Below are 27277 nucleotides of genomic sequence, written 5' to 3'. Positions count from 1 at the left end.
ATATTTCCTTTCTTTTTCGTGAAGATACAGAAATCTAATCAAGGCCCCTCCCAAATATTTTTTGACTGAGATTTCCAAGCCTCTTGCTGAAAGCTCTTCCATTGTTTCGGTGCCCCTTTTGTTTCTTTGACAATCTGTCACAGAATCACAGTGTGGTCAGTGTTGGAAGGGTCCTCTGGAAGTCATCTGGGCCAACCGCCCAGCTGAAGCAGGGTCACCTAGAACCAGTTGCCCGGGACGATGTCCAGTCAGGTTTTGAATATCTCCAATGAAGGAGACTCTGCAACCTTTCTGGGTAACTGTGCCGGTGCTTAATCATCCTCACAGGAAAAACAGTTCAGAGGTAACTTCTTGTGTTTCAGTTTGTGCCCATTGCCTCTTGTTCTGTCACTGGGGCCACTATCAAGTCCCATTACATATAGAAACAGTAGATCTACTTGTAATGTATCCATACGCAATATATAATAAGAAAAAGAGTCACAAAAATGTTGCCTCTATGTTTGCTCAGTACTCCCTGTTATCTACAACCTGGAGTCACCCTAGCTGACCTTGTCTGTGAATGCAGTACTGGGGAATCATGTTCATTTGGTTAATTATTGTGTCCTACATCCTTTCCAGGACACATTTCTCCAGTCTGTACCCCCAGTCTGTACAGTACTTGCTTCTGGATTTATGTCTACGAATTTGACTGTGTGAAAACATGTTTTATTTGAATAGATTAATTTTACTACATTAACTGCTCCCACATGTGTAATTGTTCTCATGCAACCAAAGCCTGTGTGCTATCCCAAGATTATCAGTAGGTTTTTACATTTGCTTTAAGATTATCTGTGAAAATGTTGACTGCTACTGGAAGTACTAATGTACTCTGCTAGATATGCTCCTATTTGAGGGTAATTCTCCATCAAAAGATATTTTTTTGGCCATCCTCACTTCTGAAAACTCTTGGAGAAAACAAGCATAGTAGACTCTTCCTCCTCTTCTATTTTGTGCTTCTTGGTAGACCAGTAGATGAGAGTACTATTGGTAACATGTAATTTTGCTGATAGCTTGGTCTCATATTGTTCATACTATGCTTAGGAAAACCTAAGCCTGGGCATGGGAAATATGTTAATGGTTCCTTCAGAAATCACACACAACTCTTTTGGTAATTGTCACTAAATTTTCAGAAATGTCTTCTATTGCAGTGGGTTGGTCATACACCAAGTGTGATATACTTGGAATTGCTTGTACTCCATAATCACAGCCTAAGTTGTTGAGATGGGACATGTGCTAAGGCTCTGAATGGACTGAGTTTTTCTGCCTCCGGCGAGCTTCAGAGCCTGGGCAATTCTTATGAGTGGCAGGTCTGATTCTGAAAGAAAGGTCAAACTTATGCTAATTTTACAACAAATATATACATAAAGATGCAGTGTTGTAGCCTGGTGAAATAACTTGAATTTTGAAGTCTGGTACAGTTTCCTTTCAGAGAAGTTAGTTCCCAGAGGATCAGAATGCTCAGAACATCAAAATATGATGGTTTTTCCTTTCTGTGTATCAATACATGGCCAATATGAAACCTGGCCCCAGCGAAGGAAACTGCTAGACAGTAAGAAATGCAAGGTTAGGTTGTCCTACAGATATGCAATGTAGTTATATTACAATTGTTCTAATAACTTTGGATTTTGTGCATTTTATTTATTTGCTTGATATTGCAATAACAGTATTGGTATTTATTTATATACTGGACATGAGCATTAAAAAAAAAAAAAGCAGCCCCAAAACCTATGCACTAAATCCACAGGATTTAAAGTAAGGAAAATAATCCAAAGTAAGAGCATCAGCTAAGGCTTTCACTTCAGGCTTAGATCGTACTCTTGTATTTTGACATTACAGGAGTTAGAGATTGATGTTACATGCCACATGTGCTACAAAAAGTGCAACGGAAAGAGATAAGGATGGCAGTCTTAGCTACATATTTCCATTATTTTGTGGATTAGAAATAAGCAGACCTCTAAACGCCTAATTTGGTTTGGGACTAGAGACCAAAATACTGACAAGCATATGCATATATACACACACATGGTTTCTCACATATTTGTTAGCAGCTACTAAGAGTTGTCCAATAAAGTGTGCCCTAATAGAATTTGCAAACCAACTTTGACTATATCCAGATATTTTGACCTAAAGTCTTTGAAAATGGTTGTCCAGCTTTGAGAAGAGTTGTGAGTTATGATGTCATTGCATTAAGTTTTGAAATTTTGTTTTCAATGCAGTTTTCACACTTTGAGATTTTTTTTTGTTTGTTTTGTTTTTTCCACTTTGGCTTTCTTGTTAATTTAGAACAAGGAACTTGTTCTCTAATTCATGGAGTCATTAGTGCAACAAAATTCTCTGCATTGCCAGTTTTGTTGGGCCCAATGACTAACTCCTACAGTATTCTGTGTCAAAACCTTTACTAAGTTCCGTTGTGAAAATTAGTGGTAGTGGCATGGCTGTGCTTTTTTTCAGAAGCAGCAAATGGTCTGTGTGTGTATGTCTGAAATAGGAGGATCTAACTCTTTGTTTTTGATGTGGACCCTGGCCATTACACACTGCTAGAATTCAAATCTGTAATAGCTCTGTTCACAAAACATTATTACTATGCTTTGTTTCTAATCAGTACAGCACAAATCTACATGAGCATTTAAGCACTGAACTTCTGTTAATACTGATGAAAATAAGGCTCCTAAAAAGACTTTGTGGTGCTGCCCTTACGGAACCACATTAAGAATCCACAGGCAAAGAGCAGTTGCCCTGGAGACGTACTTAAATCCTTATATCATAAATCAATCCAATTGCAAATAACCTGTCTTCACATGTCAGTTATTAATTCAAAGGGGTTTTTTTTTATTTTTTTTTTAAAGCATCAGAGAAGAGACGCAGTCTGGAGAAATGTCTTTCATAAAAATGTTAAAATATATTTTATTTGTTCCCAGCATGGTCATTTTAGCAGGTGGTCGTCCAGAAAGTCTGAGGACACTTTCAGAAAGGGGATCAAACAAGAGCTGCTATGAATTTAATGTCTTGTTCACAGAAACCTTGAGAGACATTCACTGAGTTAGTGGAGAGTGAATAATTAACCCTAGAGTTTTGGTGTGCCACTGAATCACACTACTTCTAATCAGTCTGTGCTGGTTGATGCTGTTACAGCAAACCGATTGCCAACACAGTGAACAGTGTAATGCCACATTCAGAACCTGGTGACAGGGTCACGAAGCCGAGAAGCTGCTAGGGAAGGGGAATAGTAAGAGAAGAAGGGGGACTGACACACTTCCCAGAAGTGTCAGCAGTGTCATCCCTTCTGATTCACACAGACTTTATAGATCCTCAGAACTGGACAGGAGTTTTCCACCTCTGACATGTCTTTCATCTGAAAGAACAGTCCTTGCAAGTCTTGGGAATGTTAATTCATAAGCTTCTTGCTGTTTTGGTATTAGACTTGTTTTTTTTTATCGAGGTTGAACACTTCTCTTCAGCTAGAAGCATAAAGGCACTCAGTGACCACATAGGAGACAAAAGTCCTGAGCAAAGGCTGAAATATGCTGCATCATAAACACCTTCCTCCGCATCATTTCACTCTTGGTGCCTGCACTGGTATCAACTATTAGTCTTCCGCAGAAGTTTCTAACTGAGTTTTCTCTGTTCTCAGTAAGGCTGGGAAAAGGTGCGAGTAAACTGGTGTATCAGAGATATTTAGAGAAGGCATAAAAGTTCTTTTTATATTTTAAGAGAATAAAAGCATCAGAATAAAAAGTTCTGAAAAAGAACTGGTACTTAAGGTCAGAATCTCAGAAAGCAATATTTGTAAAATATCCCTGGATGAAGGGATAGAGTGCACCCTCAGCAAGTTCGCTGATGATACCAAGCTGGGACGAGTGGCTGATATGCTGGAAGGGTGTGCTGCCATCCAGCAAGACCTGGTCAGGCTGGTGAGCCGGGCCGAGGGGAACTTCATGAAATTCAACAAAACCAAGTGCAAGGTCCTGCACCTGGGGAGGAACAACCCCAGGTACACATCTAGGGCTGACCTAATGGAAAGCAGCTCCACTGAGAAGGACCTGGGAGTGCTGGTGGGCAGCAGGCTGACCCTGAGCCAGCGCTGTGCCCTTGTGGCCAAGAAGGCCAACGGTATCCTGGGGTGCATTAAAAGGAGTGTGGCCAGCAGGTCAAGAGAGATTATCCTCCCCCTCTACTCTGCCCTAGTGAGACTGCATTTGGAGTACTGTGTCCAGTTTTGGGACCCCCAGCTCAAGAAGGAGAGGGAACTACTTGAGCAAGTCCAGCAAAGAGCTACCAAGATGATCAGGGGACAGAAACATCTCCCTTATGAGGAAAGGCTGAGAGACCTGGGTTTATTTAGCCTGGAGAAGAGAAGACTGAGGGGGGATCTTATCAATGCTTATAAATATCTAAAGGGTGGGTGTCAAGAGGATGGGCCCAGACTCTTTTCAGTGGTGCCCAATGACAGGACAAGGGACAATGGGCACAAGTTGGAACAGAGGAAGTTCCACCTAAACATGAGAAAAAACTTTCCTGTGAGGGTGCCAGAGCAGCGGAACAGGCTGCCCAGAGAGGTTGTGGAGTCTCCTTCCCTGAAGACATATTCAAAACCCGCCTGGATGCGTTCCTGTGCCCCCTGCTCTGGGTGTGCCTGCTCAAGCAGTGGGGTTGGATGAGATGATCTCCAGAGGTCTCTTCAAACTCTTACCATTCTGTGAGTCTGTGATTTTGCAGTGCTAATGAAACTGTTACAATCACAAAATGCTAGTTTTCAGAACTTGCCTTGTAATGGTTTTAAAGATTTTTGCTGGAGCATGGAAAAACAGGAGGACATTAGAGTTAAAAATTTGTCTAGACCACTACTTTTTTTCAAAGGATTTTTCTTGATACTTCATACTACGTATTTGTGGGGTAAGACATATCTTCAGAATAAAAGAAAGTGAACTATTTAATTCATGTCATTTCATGTCCATGTTGTTCTTCAGGGATGATTTACATTGCATGCACATGCATATAATGTACATAAAATAATATAGCCATAGCATCCCATTACCTGTGCATCCCAGCAAGCACAGTGGTCTCAACAAACTATGGGCAGAACAACACAATGCAACAGTCCAGATATCTTCCGCAGCAAAGTGCAGCAGACTTTGCATGATAGATCACATAACAAAGTGGCGTCTTCAGCAGCAGTTTTAAAGCACAGTGTACCCTAACTGGTAGCACATGTCTGGTTGGACAGCATGGCATAATACAGGCTATATTCACTGCATAAGACAAGAGTGACTGCATTGAGAACATGGCAAGGTAATACTACTACCATGGAGCTTACGTGGTGAAGCCTGGACAGCTGTAGTTGTGCAGAGTAGCATGAAAATGACAGAATCACAGCAACTGCAGGGCATGCTTTGATGTACTGATGATTTGTCTACCAGCATTGCTGTTTTTTTCTTGACATAATGCAGCAATGGCTGCATAATGCAGCACAATATAGCAGTGACTGCCCTTCATGGCAGTGCAGACCTTGCACTGCACTAATTCTTTTTGGTTTGCTTTGCTTTTTGTACACTGATCATTACTTCTCTTTCATGTGCTTTCTCATTTACAACTTGCCTCACTGATTCCACTTAGCTAGTACACATCCTTTATAGATAGAAAAACAAAAGGGAAATGTTCTTCTTCAGAAAGAGAAGCCTGTAGTTAGCACACTGAAGAGTGATTCCATATTCATTTCACAGCCTCATCACTTGCTCTGTAAATAGCAATGCCACATCCTATTCACAAAAGAAGAGAAGAAATAACCTTTCCCCTGCCGCCCCAAAGCTCTTATTTGAAGACCTGTGGCACTGTATTCAGAAGGTTTACTTGCAGGTTTTGGGTTTACTTTTGTTGTGGATTCAACAGTTGATCCTCTTTTTCATTTTGCACTCTAAGACTGAAGAGCAATTTGGTGGTATATATCAGCAATCTCACTGAAAGCCCCAGTGTCCCTGAATTAGCACATGACACACTTTAATACAAAGAAGAAAAGCTGAATTTTGGAGTATAAACTAGATTATCAAAAGTTTAGATTAGGTGCATAATAGGAAAACACTATGCATTTTAGTAACATCAGAAATCAAGCAAACCAGTTCTGTATTAATCTTGCTATCTACCTATACTACAAGTGAAATCTCTATTTAATCCCCGTGCATACGTGAATATTATCTTGTTATATGTGCAGAGTGAGCATTCCAGGGGAAAAAAACCCAACAAAACCCAAAATTGAATTACTATGGATTTGCAATCTGGGATTTCCATGAATAACATGTGACTTGGAGATGTATAACTGCACATCTGCAGCTTTCCTGTCTTTTATATCCAGTGCCATTGGGCAACTCTAAGTCAACGGATAGGATACAGTCTTACTCCTCAACGCCTCCACAGTACTTAATGTTGCCTTGAGCATCATAACTACAACCATAAAGAAAGCTACCAATGCTTATATTGAGCACTATATTACACATTTCATGGGTAAAAGGACCAAGTATTACTTGCAGGGTTTTTTTTTAATTGATCATAGTAGATATAGCAATTCAACATGGCACAAAACACTGCTTATTTTTATTCTTGTAATCCTCATAACCAGCAGTATGTCTTGTCCCCGTTTTATAGATGAAGGACTTAATGCAATAACCAACTAAGGTACTTGCCACTGAAGTCTGAATCAGAGCTGGGAAGTAGACACAGAGTCAGTCCAAAATTAGTCCTTTAATTTCAAGAGTTTAAAAGCCACTTTGGTTTGGTATGCAGTAGGAACAAGAGTACAGTGAGCCACTTTCATAGTGAAAACCTTCTCTTCCAAATGGGATCTAGTGTTGTGGGTTCCTGTCCTCTTCCAGTTCCTGGTGCCCACAAAGGAATAAAAATTAGGAGAGTAGCAGTGTCTCCAATCTCATAGAGACCGAATGTACTAGATGAGGTAGGTAACACAGCTTCTACTCTACAGATATTTGAAAAAATACCCATGAAGCTTTTGGCAGAGTAGTTATAAACTGGAAAATCTTTGCATTACAGAAAGTGAGGACTGGAGGTACCTCTTAAGGTAGGACAATCTTCTAATTATCCTACAAGCTCTTATTTTCCACCTTAATAAAGAACATAATTTTCTACCATCATTAGTGTAACACTTTCATAAATATTGTTATCTTTTCAAAATTTGTGGAGAAAAAAAAATCTATTTGTCATCTACTGAGGTACAGAACGTAGACCAGAGGGCATGTACTTTTCCTCTTTTCAAGGTCTGTAGGCAACTGGTTAAAATTTTTTCCTACCTAATAAGTGCAAAATAAATATTCTGTGGATGAGATACGCTGAAAACAGAAAAAAGTCATTTTAGTACAAGCAAATGAATGACTGTGGTTCTGAGCACAATCTGTTTTGGTCAGAATGATTTGACTGCTCTATGCTTGCCAATGTCAGTGCCACGTGATTGGGTTCCCTGGAATAAGGCCATCGAATTCAGCAATGGAGAATGGAAAGCTCAAGCAAAAAGTGTAAATAAGCATACTGTGCTTTTGAAGAGGTGATCCAAAAAGCCTGGCAAGTGGAAAATATCTGTTATTATGTACATCTTGTAGATAAAGCAATATATGTTACAATACCCTAGAGAGTTAACCCATGTGTAAAACTAGGAAGGGAAACTACTTGCAGATAAAAGCTCTTTTTCTAAGCCCTGTGAAGTTCTGCCCCTGTATTTTTGTGTGTTCCTGTGTTTATCCACACAAGTAACCAGCAGGAATGATTTCTGAGGGAAGTGGAACGACCGTTGTGCAGCTACAGCATCAGGTCCTTAGGCTTTGATCCTGGAGGCTGACATAAAGGAATGGAGGCCTATACATGTGCAACACAGTAATACATGGAACGAAGCTCTCCAGAGACATAAGAATTCACTTTTATGGACTATATCCATTAATTTCAAGAAGGCCTGGATGTTATCCCAAGTCTATCATGGAAGGTGATGGGATTAAAAAAAATTGAGATTGGTAATGAAACTGCATATTAATTTGGATGACAGCGTCATGTAAAGGAATTGAAGGAAAATAATGTGAAATAAAATTAAGTGTTTTACTTAGGCATTTTAAGCCAGATGTTTACACTGGATTATTCATCATCATGTTCATTATTTTATTTATTTTGCATCGATTATTCATAATGATTGACTATGAATGTCTTCATGTTTAGATTTTATAAATGGTTAATCCCCTACCATCCTCTCTCATCCATAATTTTGTCTTTCTGGAGCATTAACGATGATACTCTTTATGAAATAAGACATAGGTAGAGCACTTGATCTTTAGAACGCATCAAGAAAATAAAATATCTTTGAATGAAACTATACAAGTAAATATAACCCATTTTTCAGAAGGTGTTCTTTGTATTTTCAGTAAAAATAAAAGTTTCAATATTTCAGACCAAAATAATAATTTCATCAGTTTTTTACGTAAGAGTGATAAAGTGGGGTCTTCTTTTTTATATTTGTGACTTTTTTATTTGTATCTAGAGTTGAATCACAGAAAGGTTAATTAGAGAATTTTAGAATTAAAGAAACCATGATAAAGGTAAGACTGAGATGAAAGTGATAAAGGGCTCAGGTATCAAAAGTAAACATTTATACATCTGTTTCCCAGAGATTGACAAAAGGCCCTTTTTAGTGTCGGATTGGCAGTCTATCTTTCAATTGTCTATCCAATGAATAAACCAGAATCACCAGTACACTAACCATAATTCTGGGGATGGAAAAAGTTATGCTATAATAAAACAAAATAAGAGGAAAAAGACTAAGTCAGAGAATAAACAAATTATTCCAGGTTACTCACAAAACAGCCTTTCACAGCACCATTGAAAAGGAGCTATTTAACTTACCTCATTAAATCACACATAACTTAGAACACTTTACAGAACTTCAGTTGTTTCTCGTCTAAAATAATAGATTTACAGTCAGTTTATGACCTTTCCGGCTTTCACGTCCTCTGTTTGTCTTGCTTGTGTTCTGTTAAACAAGAAAAGTGTTGTGACCCATAATTGCAGGCAGATTCACAGCAGGTTTTGAGGAGCTTTTTTTGCCACGGTGTCCGAGCTGTCTCCATCTGCTGCTGTCTTGTGTGCTTCCCACAGGGGGACCTGGCTAATTTTTCAGTCAATTAGCAGAAGGGTTGCTTTTGTTCTCCAAGTGCACCCCCATGGGCTCCTCTTACACCCTGGACACAGTATTCAGATGTTGGGAATTTTCAAAAAGCATATCAGGTTGGTTTTTTTCTTCTGACCTTTGTGACATTGTTGGGCAAATGCTGTCTCCTGTAATCATAGACACTTACATTAAACTGTGTAGACTAACTTCGGAATGTTTTTAATACGAATATTAATAATACATGTAGCAATGGCTTTTCTTAAATGATTTCTGAAATCTTATATCGAAGCCTAGTCTTACTTTTTAATTCAGGAGGAACCAGTTGACATACTAATACTTCATCATAATCATTAGTTACAATATATTTTACTCAAAGGGAAAAAAGTTTCTTAACAATTGTTTTTGCTACTTACCTTCTAGCAAGGAACATTTATATGTTGAACAGAAACCTCAGGTTATGAACACAACTCCAATTTCAGTGAAAAGCACTTACATATGAAATGAAACATAGAGCTTTAAATAGTGGATTTAATTGTGCACATGTATGTTTATACCTTTGTACAGCTAGTGGAGGGGTAATGCAAGCGTTATATGGTGGTTGAATAATAACCTGATAGTCAGGCTCCTCATGTATTCTTTGTGTTTCTTTCTATGAATTTTAATCAGGGTTTGGCTAATATGCACTCCTTGCAAGATGGAAAATGCTGTTATTTCAGTACAACAAAATATTACTAGGTTTCTGGAAAAAAGTCAGTGTTTTCTTCTGGAAGAATATAGTTGAGCTAACAGAAAGCAATATGCTTTAAGCTCCCAATTTATGCACATTTCATTTGGAATGCTATCTCGCCTAGGTGTCTCTGAGCCTAATAGGCTTCAAGAAATTTTGAACATCCGTTTGCATATGATATTCTCCATGTGCTGTAGCGACCATTGTATACTGCGGGAGCTTATAGAATTCTTCTTTTTAATTTCACTGTTGTATCTTTTATCTATGATTTCTATCTTGGATGCAAATACGGATCAGTGAGGGTATTTTTCCTTCTCCTTAGCTCCACGATCACGCTGCCGCTTTTTACGGTAGGATATCAAGCGAGTTCGTTTTCCTGTAACCTTTCATCTGCCCAGCCTCTCGGCTATATCTTTCTATAGTTAATAAATATACTTTTTCTCAGTGTTAAGCAATAAAATATTCACTGGGTCTGAGCTGGGGTTAACAGATTTCTGAAAATTTTATTGCGTGACAGCCTGTCCTGCATAATCCCCTCAGCTGTCTCATGTTCTGGGGCAGAAATGATCTTATGTGTCACTCTAATAGTCTAGAATTACACTTGTATCACTGTCACCAGCATATGGGGCTGTGTATACCCCTAGGCCCAGCTCTCTCTCTTTCACGGCATTTAAAATGATAACATTTGGCAAAGCCAGTTTTGACAGAAAGTGAACTCTCCTTTCCGCGCCGGTGACAAAGCCGGCCACCGGAGGCCTGACACCGAGCAGCCAGGCATCGTACTCTTTGCTGGGTAATGATCGTGGGTTTCCCTCCTCTTAATAACCGCCTCGCTGCAAGGGGAGGCTTGAGTGCAAGTCCTCACTTAATTATACAGTCTTCGTCTTAAGTGCTTTATTCATGTGATGGCTTCGGCTGCTCAGGCGTTATCGTAGTAGCTTTTCTTTCTTTCAACACCGTTAAAATGTACTGATTGCTGGGTGGGCAATGGGAGAATGAAGGACTTTGGGAAAATAACAGGCAGGAAAACAAGACAGCTTGTGTACACTCAAAAGCAAAATAATTTTAGGAACTGCACTTCATATCATCATAATAAATCTCTGAATGTATTGCACTGCTAGTGGCAGCTGCTAAAGGTGGCGTGCAGCTTGTCTACAAAAGACTGAGAGAAGAAAAAAAAAAGAAGAATTCAAATGAAAGAAAAGAAAGGTAAAAAAATAAAAAAGAGTTCATCTCTAAAAGTGAGGACAGGCCCTGAATGGTAATTTTTTAATACAAGCAAAATAAAATGTGGCAACTCAGGAACTCGGTGCTTGGATGAACCCTTTATTTAGGTCTGCTAAACTAACCAGTAGACATTTCTGAAATGCAGAAGGTTGTGCCAGCAGGTGTTCCTGGCAGCATAAGGAGGACACAGGATGTTATTTACTGCTGCTAGACACATCATATTAATATTTTCCTCCCACATCCCCAATTTTCGTTTAGAATTTGAATTTGGAGAACATTTTCTTACAGTTTACTTTCAACCATTCTAACCAGTATGCTTGCAAAAGAAGCCTTGACAAATTTTCCCATTTCCCATTGCCTTCTCCCATAATGCATTTTGTCTGAAGCTGTGATAATTCCCCATGGATGTCTTTACTGATGTCTGTTTTAGTCTGCTTTTAGGTAGTACACATTTCAGGTTGACTATTAAAAAGGAGAATAAAGCTTTTTTTTTATTTTTTAATTTTTGCTCCACCTGCAGCTATATTAACACAATATTATCTACACCTCTTTTCAGTACATTTGTACATAGCTGACTCTATTGTTTCACTTACATCCAGGCATTGATTTCAGAAACATCTGGGGAGGCTCCTCATTTCTCTTGAATTCCTGTTTTCAGAAGAGAAGAGCTGTCTTGAACACTCTTTCATTACAAGCACACAGTGAAACAAGCTCCATAATATGGAGAAATGAGCGATGACCTGGACTACAGCAGTTTGACAGAGATCTGGAGAACTGAATCATCTCAAAGGGGGGAAGGATAAAAAATTGTCCCAGAAAATTAACCTGTGAGAGGGTTGGATAGTCATCTGAACTGTCTGAAATTTGATTTCAACCAAATTCCAGATCTTCTGTGTTTCAGTCAATTCTCTTTCTACAATGGCAGTCTCTTAGGGCTTACCACTGCACAACCTGAAGCCCAATAATATGGCTGCATGAAGCGTAATGCTCAATGACCTCTTTTGTAGGACTATAGAGATCTCATTAACATTAATACCATTTGTGGAGATCCTTAGGACAATGTGAAGCAGAGCTTTAAAAAACATGCATTCACCCACAGATGTGCATTGAAATTTTAAAGACATGTACTGGATTGTTAGGAATATGCATGCTGAATTTTAAGCAAATCCCTGAAGTTTCTGGTGCCACTGCTTAAATACTTCATTCTCTGTTATGCGCAGTGACTCTCATGAACCGTTTAAAGCAATGATATGAACTGTTTGCCTGAAACAACTCTGTGCTTGGTCTTATACTGTGGATCTCCTGACAGCTCTGTCATGATTCCACCCACCAAGACACAAGCAGCCCCTCTCCGTGTACCCATTAGTTCTCCTTATTGTGATTAATAATCCTCAGCTAACCAGTGGTTGTGGAGCTAGCACGTGCATGACTCTGAACGTAGATCCTCACTACTGCTGCCTTGTCCAGCTCAGTACAACTTATATTATTATTGGAAGCCAGATGATGACTTTAGGTCATGGCCCTTTGTGATTGATGCAAATATTTCTTTGCCTTCCAGTAGAGAAAGCAGTAACTTCGAATTAAAATTATGTATCCTTGACTTGTCATTTCTGTTAACTTTCGCCTTTATGTGATTGTGTGTATGCACTTAAACATGCATTTGCATTTATTTGTGTGAATGTTTATACAGATATATATAGATGCACACACCCAGAAACACATGTGAAATATATAAGTATTTGTCAAATTATATGCTGGGTTCACTATGTTTACACTGTTTACACATGGCTTAATGCCTCTGTGGTTGGTAGCATTTTAAAACCATTTAGTAGTTTATGTCAGTAACTTGTTGGCAACACTGATGTTCAGGGGCAGGCAGGGAGGAAAACAACAGTGAGGGAGAGAAACTTAGTCAGGATACAAGCTGCTGATAATGCAGGCTGTGTTCAAAGAAAGTAAGCCCCATCTGACAAGTATACACCTAAGAGCTAACCCACACGTGCTCAGAAAAATTGAGCTTTTTACTACTCTATGGAGACAGTGAATGGAACAGGTTCAGTGTAAGTGGCTAGTTGGGATCATTTTTCTTCATGAGGAAGGTCTCAGGTCTAAGGCAAGACTGACTGCATCATTCCAAGATGGCTGCCTATAGACACAGAGAAGTATATTATTTGCCCAGTTACATGCATGATGAAAGAGCAGTGCAAGGTTGAGAAGATGTACAAGCTTGTTTCTGCCTGTATTCTCAGTGCAGGAACTCTTAGGTTTTATCTTTAGGATTCAAAACACAGCAATTTCAGCTAGATTACCTGACTTAAGGCAACCAAAAAGTACTGTTAACTGCAGATAAAGTACAAGAAAGTAACTGGGAAAAAACCAGAAGGGTGAATCACATAACTTAAAATGCATTTTAACATATTCTGATGGTCATCTGTTAAAATCCATGTGTTGTTTCAGAATTCAGTTACATGAAAAAAGGATGCTTATGAATTATTTCTAACCTTCATGGGAAGTGTATCTTCTTACTAATTACTGCATCATCCAAAACTCTTTGGAAGCAACCAAGCAAAGCTCCTAAATGCCCTGCTTACCTACTACCAATGATTCCCTCCAGACAGACATCCTATTGCAGAATTTGTTACCACAGGTGTTAGAAAGGGTCATATTCATGCAAGTATAACAATTTAACTCTCTTAAAATTAGTTACCAGATTGCTTTTTATAAATTCTGCATCTAGTTCAGAGTAAGCACAGCTGAACATATGAACCATGCAGTGTACCATGTTCTGTCTGATCATCTTATTCTCAGTGGCTGATACCTGATATTTTCCGTGTAAAAAATCCACCACTTTTCTTTGCAAAAAAAGACTTTTATTTATATTGCTTCCAATAAAATATTTTTTAATGGGAAGATGTCCTGATCTCAAATTGTAGAGGAGAAAACTTGAATAATCACATCAGATGGACGAGTTCCATACCATTTCTCAGAAGACTTTGTCAATACAGATGTATCAACTGGATATTTTTACTCAGAAAATCACATTAAAATTGAGGTATGCCAAAAAGGTTATTTTGGCTGGCAGGGTTACATTAACCAGAACATATACTAGGCAGTTATAATTATACTTATATGAAAATAGACCTCTTATTTTTTCTAGTTAAATTTCTGTATAAGGTACAAAATAGATATTTAGAAAATTGGGGTTCTATTCTTGGCACGGCCAGTGACATTCTGAAGGTGGTTTAGTATCTGTGCCTTTCTCAGGAGCAAAGTGGAGACAATTTTATCTTTTTCTTCACCTATTTAGATTGTAAATGTTTACTTGGGGACTATGTGAAAGCATAGTACCGGGCAAATTTTTAAGGTGGAAAAGAGTGGGAGAAGAGTGTGAGGCAATTACAATGAATCTTACTTTTGTCTTTTTAATTTTAGTTTCTTTTTGGCATATAACATGGAAGCAAAAAATTGACTGAGAGGAAGTCAACTGGCTTGGCTGGGTGTTTACTCAGAAGCCATGTGCTTCAATACAATGTAATATAAGTGATTATTTAAGGAAAAATCAATGCACTTGAATCAGAATAAAGTGGAGTATGAGGAAAAAAACCTCCACAATCGTTTTTTATATTAATGAGTGATCAAGAAAGGCAGAGAAATAATCTTTAGAGACAGGAAATTAAATTGTACACACTTTCTACATGCTAATTTTTGATTGGAATAAAGATAGCATGGGTACCAAGTTGTCATACTGGGAATCCTGAATTTCAGAATAGTATAACACACTAACAATTTGCTTTGGCCTTGTACACACTGAGAAAAACCGTACCAAGTGCAAGCTTGTTATAAATTCTTGTAAATATCATTGTGCCAGCCTTTTTGATCCTCTATATGCTGGGATTACTTAAGCAAACTTAACAGTTAACCAGTGTAATGTGATTTGTATTCGCATTTGTGTATGAGTTAAATCCTTGTCCTTTCATGGATGAACCTCAGAAAGTTGTTTCCATCTATCAAATATACTCAAATATACATTAACTTGTAACAAGAAATTATGTTAGCTGCAGTTAGACAGACAAAATACAAACGTTACAGAAAAGTAGGGGAAAATCCAGTTGTGATTTTGCAGGTTTATTGTATTTGATTGGTTCAGAATATGTCACAGTTTATCTACACCTAATGAGAATTCCTTATGCTGGTATGTCATACGTCTACTTGAAACAAAGCAATTACCCAGGCCATAATAGGAATGATACTGGAGGAGAAATACAAGCATTGTTAGGACCACTTCAGATGGGGTGAAGTCATAGTCACTTGAGTCAGAATCAAGTGTATGATGTGGAATGGTGTCTATGAAGCTGATGAATGGGGGGCCATTATAAAACCCAGTGTTCTTTTTAAAAGGAAGAGAAAGGGATGTGTAGAACATAAAAATAGAAATGCTTTCTGTGGCAGGAGATCGGAGTAACAACTATGAGAAACAATTATTAATATGATTGAAAATGGTTGGTTTTGTTCATGATCATGTGGAGTTTCAGCACCACTATGAGGATGACTAGAGCCTTAGTTTGTTACACCCTGGATACTAAGAAAAGAGAGAGAGTGATAAGTCTGTTTCTGTTTCAGGAAATAAAAGTGCTGCAAATTATGGTATCAGACAGAGCCTTGAGAAGAAGGAGTTCTAGCTTATGGATGCCAATATTCTTCAATAGAAAGCAAAAAGAAAATTACACAAGCATTTTAGTGAAAGTTAGAAGCAAAAGCCTTTTTGAATTTCAGTAATACTGAGTAGTAAGGTTAGAATTTCTTTGTATATTATTAATTCCCCTACACAGCTTTAAGCATTATGTGTACACTAAGCTGACAAAGACTGAAGGAGCTAAGAAAGACAATTGTAATATCCCTAGTGATGTTTTTTATTTCAACTATGTACCTTTTGTAGTCACATGCAAAAACTTTCAGAAAATGTCAGAAAAGCATCTGAAGATCAGAATTATTAAATGTTGCCACTGAGGCTTAACTCATATTATGGTGTTCCCATAAAACCAGCCATCTTCAACATAATTTTTAGTACTTTTAAAAAAAAAGTCAGATGAGTACAAATAAGACTTAGCCAGAAATTTATTATTGATCTCAAATGCTGTTTGCGTTGGTGTGATCATTCAACACCCATTTTCTACTCACTCAATGAAGATGCTTAGCAGTGTAATTCAGTGCCAGTCCTTGCTATTCTGTTGTCTGTTGCCAGGCGGTCATGTCAATAGCAAAATGAACCTCAGTAAGGAAAAAAAAACCTTGAAGAAAGGAGAGAAGCTGTAAAAATTATAGAGAATGGAACAGTTAATTCAAGGCCAAACCCTTTAATATTTTAATGGAAGATAATCACCTGAATCTGTCCACTGAATTTAGTATTACCTAGAGACGCTTTCATGAGTCACTGGGTCTGTGCTAATATACTCTGCTGAAAGATGAGGTATAGCTTAGACTGCTCTGTGCTAATGCCTCTATTCTGGACCAGACCTGACTTTTGTCTGGCCAGGATGAAAATGTGGAGATCGAGGCTGGCTCTGCTTTTATCCATCCATGCAAACACAACAGCTGAAAACTTTCAAGAACGGGACTTCACGTCTGTCACGTGATGAGAAAAAGTGTCACTGTACAAGTGCTCTGAATTAAGAAGTTGATGTTTATCTGGCAGTGTATTTGATGCAGTATTTTAAATGGCCCATGAATATGACAAAAACATTATATTTTCTTCAAGTTAAAGTAAAACTAACAGGTAAAGGCTACACCAAAAAGAAAAAAAAATCAGAGAAATATTCCTAAATTAACTTTACTCTCACCCATCTGGGAGACTGCCCCTGGCTTTGCAGCATCATAGGCATCTGTAGCAAGTAGCAAAAGCAAAGAGTCAACATCTAGGGGAGGGACATGACACATTTCAATTACAGCAGACTTCAAGCATTCAAATCTGAGTTGGATTTCTTTAACTCGTGCTCTTCATGGTCAAAAAACTCTATCTTCATTTCCTGGCAGAAAGGATTACAGTAAGTCTCTCAGTGGTTGACTCCAAGTTTGCATGAGGAAACATCTATGTCAGGAGAAGTGGATAGCCTTTTACAATATTCTTTGCTGAAGTCTTCAGGGCAGCATCGCTGTGTGGCTGAACCTCCAGTACCACCTGGGTACAGGATGGGTACGAACTTTTGTCCTGTGACCCTGTTTAGGACACTCTGTGTCCAGGTGGCTTCCCTGTTTCTGCCTTTTTAGGTTTTGAGAATCATAGCATTTTCTTAATTTCTGCTGCTGCGTCTGTCAATGGCTTTTATCTATTCTGAGGCTGAGAGATAAAAGAGGGTATTGTGCAACAATATGGAAAGTCTTTCAGGCATTCAAAGCATCTCCCCTGAATTTTTGGTTTCATGTTAACTCAGAATGTGATGTGAAAGCTAGAGGTCTTGAAAATGTAAAAACTGAGCACCAGTAATTTTCACCTGAACTCATTCAAACTGAAGCCAGCAGGTTTCAAAGAGCCGTAATAATTACTGAGGAGTTTAGCAAAGGCTTGTCTGATCCTATATTTGTGACTTAGCACAGCATTCTAACCTGCTTTTGCACTCTCCGTAGCCAAATTAAGAGCTCTTAGACAATGATGGATGGCAAGTCTGCCACACTCTGACTTTAAAGAAGTTGAAATAAAGTACCAGCTGGAAAGAAATAATGGAGATTGGATGGCTGTTCAGTACACATGGAAATGTAAATAACACATATGAGTGACAGCGGAACTGAAAAGAAAGGTTATAAAATATATTTCCACAACTCCCAAACAAGGTATTGAAATTCTAGGATACAGACCAATACAAATTGTTATCAGAAAAAAGTATTTCAAACATGTAAAGGGAGTTATCATAAATCCATAATAGAAACCTTAAGAGATATAATGGATTTGCTCTCTGAGGCAGAAGTTTAAAGGCAAGACTCAGATGGCAAAAATGTGAAATGACTCCTTTGAAGACAATAAACTTGGTTTTCATACATTATAGCACAATCTTGTAGGAGCAAGAAAAGGCATACCTCAGAAGGCATTTGCCCCTTTCCCCTTTTCTGTCCTCTATGAGAGTGATTATGATACTTCATACAGTCCTACAGAAAAAACCTGAGGAAAGGGTCATGTTAGAGTTTAGCCTAGTGTTAATATACATTTGTCCAGAAAGGCTGACTGGCAGGTGATACACTGGATTGCTGTGTTTGCTACCTAGCCTGAATATATCTTCTTGTCACCACCATCTTTCATTTTTGGATGCACTTTGATTATGAGTTCTTGTGGCATTGTGGGTACCGCGTTCTTACTTCATGGTTGACCTGTTGCCAGGAACCTTCACTCTAGGATTTACACATGGAAATCAATATTTGATCTGGATTAATATCAGTGAAGTTACTTCATATTTTCAGACACTGTGTGGGTGTCTAAGTGTTGCTACTAATTATAATAGTCAGATTGTTACAAAACCAGGGATCCTACACTGTCCTCGGATGTTCTGAGGAGTGTGACTTGTAATGCCATAACATAACTTCCAGAGGTGTTCCATGAAGACTGAATTTATACAGAGAGAGATGGACAAACTGAAAGACAAAGAGAGACATAACAGGAAAAGACTGATAATAGGCAGGGTAGATAGCACATCTAAAAGTATAAATACTTTAGGTTATGGAAATACATATAAATGTTTCTAAAACATCTTTAAAATTTAAACTCTGAAACACAAACCTTTTGGAGTCCTTTTTTAGCAGCAAACAAACAAATGCTCAAGTTGCTTTAAAAAATGAACCTTCACAGACATCTAACCTTGAACGAGAGCTGATTGATTAGATCTGAATCCAGCTGGATAACACCAACTCACTTATACAATCCCAGTTCAATTTTTTTTTTTTATCCATAGGCTACATCAGTTTTTAAAGTATGGCTTTTAAGGCCACATTGCCATTGGAAAAAAAAATCTGGCATTTTTCAGAGTTCAGGGAGCTTTACGAGAAAACTGTTTTGTATGTCTTTGTTGAACTAAGACATTATGTTTTGCAAAAAATTCAGAATAGGTACTGAATTGCTTGTATCATAGAGACTCAGTAAAAAAAACTGTGATAAGGGAAGATTTATTTTTCATTCTATATTTAAATAATCTACTTTTTTGAACATATAAATCTCGTCAGTTTTCTGCCTTCTGTGCAAGAGACTGTGATCAATTTCTCTCTGCTTTGGTTCTGGACAAACAGTACACATCTGTTGCAAGTTCATTTGAATAACTCAATGCATGTATATCCTGATGACACACTAATAGACACAGTGTAACCATACTACACAGGCACACTAATATATTTGTGAAGCTGATCAATAATAAGATTCATCAGTCTTTTGCTCGGCCAAGTTAATCATGTTATCGATCAGCTTAGCGAACACATCGCTTTCCTTGTGCCCTATTGCCATACAGGCTCTCCTTCCCCCTCCCCTCCCCCATCAACTGGACATCAGAGGATTTCAGAAAATGAAATATAACAACATTTTCTACAGTATGTGCTCCTATTACTTCAGGCTCATGTTCTACACATAACTATAACAATTAATGATTAAGGTGTTTAGATTTCTTAATCTTCCTTTGCAAGTTTGAGTGCTGGTGTTAAAAACCTGGGAAAATTTGAGAATCTTTTTTCTAAGTCATAAGACACACAGCCCAGGCTTTGATTGTAATAAGGTCTTCTTTTTAACGTTAACTATTTGAGATTTCCTCATCCTATATGTATCCTATAAAAGCATCTCTCACTTCAGAGGCTTTAGGCTTTCTTAAGGGAAATCATTTAATTGCAGAGAACAGTTCAATACAATCAGAAGATATGCACCTTGGGGTGTATTGAGAGTATAGTGCTTGGAGATTTAACTTTGGAACTATACGGCAAAACATTCAATAGTCTCAAATTAGCATTAAAGGGAATTTCACAGTTATATCCTTATAAATAGTGGCAAAAAACACTCTTAAGTATGGAAATAGGTCTACATGGTTTGTTTACTTTTGCATCTTGTTTGAAAGCCAGAGTTTCTGCCAGTGTGCCATGTTAACAAACCAGCTCTCAAGCTCTTTTTACAGCTTGAAGCACATAGTAATGTAAGGCTTATTTTCCATACAAAGCCTCTTCTATTAGTGATAAAATAAATTCCCACTGCGACTACAAAGCAGAATTGAAATGGTTGCTGTTTTCTGGTGTGTATCTTAATGCAAATAGCAAACAGAAAGTAGGAAAGCCAGATCTTAAATCCAGACTTCTCTGGATTTAGTAAATATCTTCTGGGATGGAGCAGGATACGAATGGCTGCAAGTACTCATGAGTATGATTTGTTTATGGCATACTGTCAAGGACAGATGTCATTGGAAACATAGTATCTCAGAGCAGATATTCAGCTGATGAAAACTGTGTTTGCTCAATTGAAAGGTGTCTCATACAGTTCTTAGACAATACCAGAGCACAGTTCTATACCTCCATTCTTGGCACATAGATCAGAAAATATGTAAAACATCTTATAGACAAGTAAATTTGCTAGTTTTTTTGAGAGGTCAGAATGAGGGGAGAAAGTTTTTTTGGTTTTTTTTGGGGTTTTTTTTGTTTGTTTGTTTTGTTTGTGGGTGGGTTTTGTTGGTTTTTTTTTTGCATAAGGTAACTGCTGTAGTTCTAAGGTACAAGAAAACTGGTGAGAAGTTAACATTCCTGGGAAAAGATGTTATGGGGCAGCCTATTTTTCTAGCTTGAGTATAACTAGATAGAACCTTAGATAGAAACTGTGCATTACATGAAGTTGGGTGATAGAGTCCCCTCCAAAAGTTTCTAAACCCTAATCAGACTCAACATGAATAGAGAACCTTGAAAACCATCCAATGTAAGTCATGTAACTTCCCACTAATTCATGGCGTAAATACTGTACTTGTTTTCGGTCTCTGTTGTACTGTCTCTTTACAGTCCCAGAAGACATAGAAGGTCCTGTTAGCTGTTTGTTAGTTATTTCTTAAAGACCTGTCCTGTTAGTTATTTGTTAAAGACCTAATGTACCTATCTGGCTGTAAAATCCTCAGGATAGTGACAATATACATTTTCCCTGGAAACATTCAAAACCCACCTGGATGCGTTCCTGTGCCCCCTGCTCTGGGTGTCCCTGCTCAAGCAGGGGTGTTGGACAAGATGATCTCCAGAGGTCCCTTCCAACCCCTGCCATTCTGTGATTCTGTGAGTCTGTGATTTTGGAGAGTTCATGTTCAAAACCATAGGATTGGAAATGGAAACAAAATTTTTCAGAAATGTCACATTTTAAAATTTGAAAATATCTAGTGCAAGATTGAATTCGAAAATCTGGAAGGCCTACATTTCCCATTAATGTCAGCTCAAATACTAGCTGCTTTGCACTGTACACAACTTGGTCAAGGTGTCTGGTTGATGAACAAAAAGGAAGACCTTGAAACCACTAGCAATTATAAAAATGCCAGCCTAAATTAATTAAAAAAAGTCAAAGCCTGACTTCTGTTTTAGTAGGTACCACTAGGCTGTTGTGGGTAAATTTTGCTTATACGAGGGTGATCACTGAGTCTTTAAGATCACGGAATCTTTTTAGCAGTAAGTGGATTATCTGATTTTTCTGTGTGTGAAGGTACAAGACTAAAACCCCTGGAGGTGCAATCTTGTAGCCAGCCTTTGGAAAAGATAGAGTTCTCTCACTGCCCTGCTTATGCACTTGCACTTGAACAGTCAAAAGATGAAAGAATAGCTTCATCCATATTTACACAATAGAGACACTGATGAATGAACAACAGCTAAAGTGAGTATTTTCACAGAAACATGTTTTTTATAACCTGAAAAAACAAAATCACTAGTCTCAAGTTTGCATTTTTAATCTTTTCCAAATATTTTAAACTGGAAGTCTTTGTGGGAAGCTGTTCAGTGTGTTGTATATGGGTTGGGCACAGAACAAGGAATGGCTGCTCTAGTCTGGCTGACATGTAGGGATGGATTTTAAATACACCTTCTGCAAACGTGGTGTTTTTTTCTTTTTTCTTTCTTGCACTGTGCAGTTGCCTGTGTGGCATCTCTATCAAAATCATGGAGGGTCCAGGACTACAAAGAAGGTCATTTGTAATGAGGAGAGAAGGTGGAGTCTAAGCGGTGGGTCTCATACCGGCATTGCCAATAACTACAGCTTAGAGAAAGAGGGGTCATAATGCCGCAGGGCCCTGACTGTAAATGGTGCTTCTATTGCTTTAAACACTACATAATTTCATTCCACTTAAGTCAGCAGACTAGGAGTATATGTAATGATCCTCTCTTCACCCTCCAGGGTCTGAGCAAGAATGGTTCCAAGACCAAGTTTTCTGGCTTCCATAAAGATTTCAAACGAAGAGTTTAAATCTGTGTGCAAGAATATTGAAGGCGCTATTAATGCTTGTTTGAGCTTTAGGAATGCCCTTTGACATCCTCCATCACTATTCCAAGCAAGTAGTACAGATATTTCAACTTAAATAACTGAAACCAATTCTTATTTTACAGGAAGTCTGAAGAGATAGTTTTAACACTACCTTGCCCAAATAAAGCAAAGTTGAGCAGTCAATTTAAAGAACATCTCATCACAGTACTCCTGAATTTTTTGTACTTCTTTTGAGTGACAGGAATGTCTCTAGGTTCTTTTCATTTTTGCAAACTTGGTGAGTTTTTTTCTGCCATCTCTATTTAAGAAAAAAATCCTAACCTATTTTTAGTACTCTGGAACTCTGTCTCCACAACATCTTAAATAGAAAATTTTAAGGATTATGCCTTTTTACTTCTCTTTTGTAAAATATCAATACTCCATGCTGAATCTAAGATATCCCTGGAGGACAAGGAAAAGGCTGGGCAGAGAAAAAGAACATTTCCTGGGCAGAAGCTGAATTTTGATCTACCTCATTTTTATCTTTGGAAACATGCTTATTTAAAAGGACAAAGGCTTCTGTCTTTGAAATTTGACAACGTATAGGAAACTTGTTGAATAGATATGTTTTATTTTAGGGTTAAAACCAGCAGCAACAGTGTTACACTATAGACTCTGAAAGCCTTCTGCAACCTTTAACGTGGTACAGCTTATTTTGTGCAACTTTCAGGTCTTTATAATTCACTAAAAGACAAATTTCACTTCCAGGTACAAAAAATAGGAGTAACTCTGTGGAGCGGCAAATGGGAGGTACATAAATGCAGGCACTTAAACTGAGAATAAAATTTGAAGCATTACAGTGATATTTGGTCACTGTATATTGTGCACCAGTAAGACACATCTCCAGGGACACAAATACTGGGATGTAGTAACCAAGCAGGGGCTTAATTAGAAACACCATTACTCCATGTTGTACCCCTGGATTTATACTTCTTTCTGGTCTGTACAAAAGTAAATATAGGGACAATCAAGCCCTCTATTTTTTAGCAGGTATTTTTTTATTTTTTTAAAGAAACCAACATTCTAAGTCATACAATTTAATTAGAAGCCACACCTTTTTTCCCCTGCAAAAAGTCTGGAGAAGCTCATTATGCTTGAAGTAAACTTCAGCTTCTGAAACACAATACGATGAGCCGGCTGCTCAAGATGACTTTCTGGGTTAAGCCGTCATGTAAATTTGTTCTAGAAAGAAGGATCTCATTTTTTAAAAAATATGTCTCTGATCCCAGCATTTGTTAACTGCTCCTGATTATCTTAGCACCAAAACCTGAAGTTGACAATTAAAACATGTGTCTCAACTAATAAAACACCTGACCTTTCCAGAAAATAGCATGCCTATGTAATGGGTTTTTACATAATTTCTGGATTTTGTGTGGCATGCAGCAGGACAGCTAATAGCATAGACTGATATTAAAAATAGATGCAGGTACCCCCTTGCTTAAATTTCTTGGTCCTCCCCTCAAAAGGGGTAAGCAATGAGGAAGAACTGGGAAAGAAAAAAATGTGACTCTCTAAAATAAAAATCTACAGATTTCTGAACGATCGATAAGTCAGGAGCAGATCGTCTTGGAAGCTTATGAATGCTCTATAAGCACCAATACAGAATAAGTGAGAAAGGACCAAGGGAAAAGCTAGCCCATGTCTTTCATGGTGAAGAAAACTACGTTGGGAAACTATCATCCTGTCAGCATCACCTCTGTGTCTGGGAAGATCATGGAACAGATCCTCCTAGAAGCTATGCTAAGGCATATGGAGGACAGGGAGGTGATCTGAGGCAGCCAACATGGCTTCACCAAGGGAAAGTCCTGCCTGACCAACCTAGTGGCCTTCTTTGGTGGAGTGACTACATCAGTGGACAAGGGAAGAGCTATGGATGTCATCTCTCTGGAATTCTGTAAGGCCTTTGACATGGTCCCCCACAGCATCCTTCTCTCTAAACTGGAGAGATATGGATTTGATGGGTGGGCTGTTTGGTGGATAAGGAACTGGCTGGATGTCACATCCAGAGGGTAGTGGCCAATGGATCAAAATCCAGATGGAGACTGGTGATGAGTGGTGTCCCTCAGGGGTCCATACTGGGACGAGTACTATTCAATATCTTCATTAATGACATGGACAGTGGGATTGAGTACACCCTCAGCAAGTTTGCAGATGACACCAAGATGAATGGTACAGTTGACACACCAGAGGATGGGATGTCATCCAGAGAGACCTAGACAAGCTGGAGGGGTGGGCTTTGTGAGAACCTCATGAGGTTCAACAAGGCCGAGTACAAGGTCCTGCACATGAGTCAGGGCAACCCCAGGTATCAATACAGGCTGGGGGATGAAGGGATTGAGAACAACCCTGCGAAGAAGGACTTGGGGGTACTGAGGGACAAAAAGCCGGACATGAGCCAACAATGTGCGCTTGCAGCCCAGAAGGCCAACCGCATCCTGGGCCGCATCAAAAGGAACATGGCCAGAAGGTTGAGGGAGGTGATTCTGCCCCTCTATACCACTCTGGTGAGACCCCACTTGCAGTGCTGCATCTGGCTCTGGGGCCCTCAGCACATGAAGGACATGGAATTGTTGGAGCGGGTCCAGAGAAAGGCCACAAAGATGATCTGAGGGCTGGAGCACCTCTCCTACTAGGACAGGGTGGAGAGAGTTGGGGTTGTTCAGGCTGGAGAAGAGAAGGCTGCGGGGAGACCTTATTGCAGCCTTCCAGTACTTAAAGGGCGACTATAGGAAGGATGGGGCAACCTCTTTAACAAGGCCTATTGTGACAGGACAAGAGGTAATGGTTTTAAACTAAGAGAGGGTAGATTTAGATGAGATATAAGGAAAAATTTTTTACTGTGAAGGTAGTGAAACACTGGAACAGGTTTCCCAGAGAGGCGGCCGATGCCTCATCCCTGCAAACATTCAAGGTCAGGCTGGACGGGGCTCTGAGCATCCTGATCTAGTTGAAGATGTCCCTGCTCACTGCAGGGGGGTTGGACTAGATGACCTCTAAATGTCCCTTCCAACCTAACCTGTTCTATGATTCTATGATTCTGTGAAGTCTCCTCTAATATTGCAGAGCTTTAAGTCTGGCAATATTTGCTTGTCGTAAGAGCTTCTGAAAATAAAAAGACCAATTTTAAACTTTTTTTTTTTTTTTAAATTATATTCACCGAGTGGGTGTGTGTTTATACAAGACCTCTGTCATGATCTATTTATGTTGTATTCAATACATGATGAGCATGTGTGCAAATAGAGCACGCCATGGGTTTATTATATACTTTTGGGATTTTGAAAAGGATAGCTTGTCAAGGAAGTCAGGAAAAAATGGAAATGGAAACTGTAAATTGTCTAAAAGATTTTTCCTTTCTAAAAAGAAGTTTGCTTGTTTTTCAATACATATAATTGAAGAAAGCAGTTTCATTTCTTAAAGACACAACATAGCCTAGAAGAAGAAAAAGCAACAGTAAAAATTATATGCATATTACTAAACACAATGTGGGAAACAGAATTAAAAAAAGGAAAATAATCAAAGACAGTAAGGAAAGCAGAACAACTCATTCAGGGACAAGCAGAACTGTGAGAACATTTAAAATATATGAAGAATTAAAGGAATCATACAATGGTTCAATTCAGTCCTGTTTGACTTACAACAATACTGAAAAAAGTAGGATGGTATTACTTGATACTTCTCTCCCCGAAATAGAGAGTCATGGAAGCTTAGTGGTTTTGGCTTGTGTTTTCTGGTGGAATGAAGCAGAGAAATGCCACAATCCTCTGCTTACTGCAGGGAGCTCAAGTCACTCAAAACAAGTAGCTGTGCAGTTCCTATCTTTTGTTCCTGTTCAGTTAGGTGGGATACTGTCTTACATATGCCTTTGCAAATGAGCCAATGGAAAATGGACACCCTCAAATCCTGGGAAAAATGGTGGCATCATAAAGAATATGTCTGCCACTCATTTTAGTTGTCTTATATAGCTCATTCATGGTTCTCCTATTCATTAATAGCATAGTTATCTCAAATAGATGCTGATAAGAACTTATCTATCACATATCACCACATTTTTTCTATATATGAATATCAAATATTTTAAAGAGAAATAGGGTAATAGAAATAATGAAATTCAATGAATGATGGATTTATTTTTTGGAAAAGTGAATACCATAAATAGAAAACAATTTAATCAATGAATAAATAATAAACTTGAATTAAACCCAAAAATTAAAAACAAAAACACCCAAACCTGTGGTTAATTGTGACCATCTCAAAAACTATTCCAGACAATATGAGGAATTGTCCTGGTTTTGGCTGGGATAGAGTTAATTTTCTTCCTAATAGTTGGTATAGTGCAGTGTTTTGGATTTAGGATGAGAATAATGTTGATAACACACTGATGTTTTAGTTGTTGCTGAGCAGTGCTTACACTAAGTCAAGGACTTTTCAGCTTCTCATACTGCCCTCCCAGCAAGGAGGCTGGAGGTGCACAAGAAGGTGGGAGGGGGCACAGACAGGACAGCTGACCCCAACTGGCCAAAAGGATATTTCATGCCGCATGACATCATGCTGAACAGAAAGCTGGGAAGTTTGGCCGGGGGAGGGGGGCAGGGCTGCTTCTCGGGAACCGGCTGGGCGTCAATCAGTGAGTGGTGAGCAATTGTAT

The sequence above is a fragment of the Phalacrocorax aristotelis genome, chromosome 2 (assembly GCF_949628215.1).
Source record: "Phalacrocorax aristotelis chromosome 2, bGulAri2.1, whole genome shotgun sequence".
In the NCBI taxonomy this organism is placed as follows: Eukaryota; Metazoa; Chordata; class Aves; order Suliformes; family Phalacrocoracidae; genus Phalacrocorax; species Phalacrocorax aristotelis.
This window is presented reverse-complemented; position numbering follows the sequence as displayed.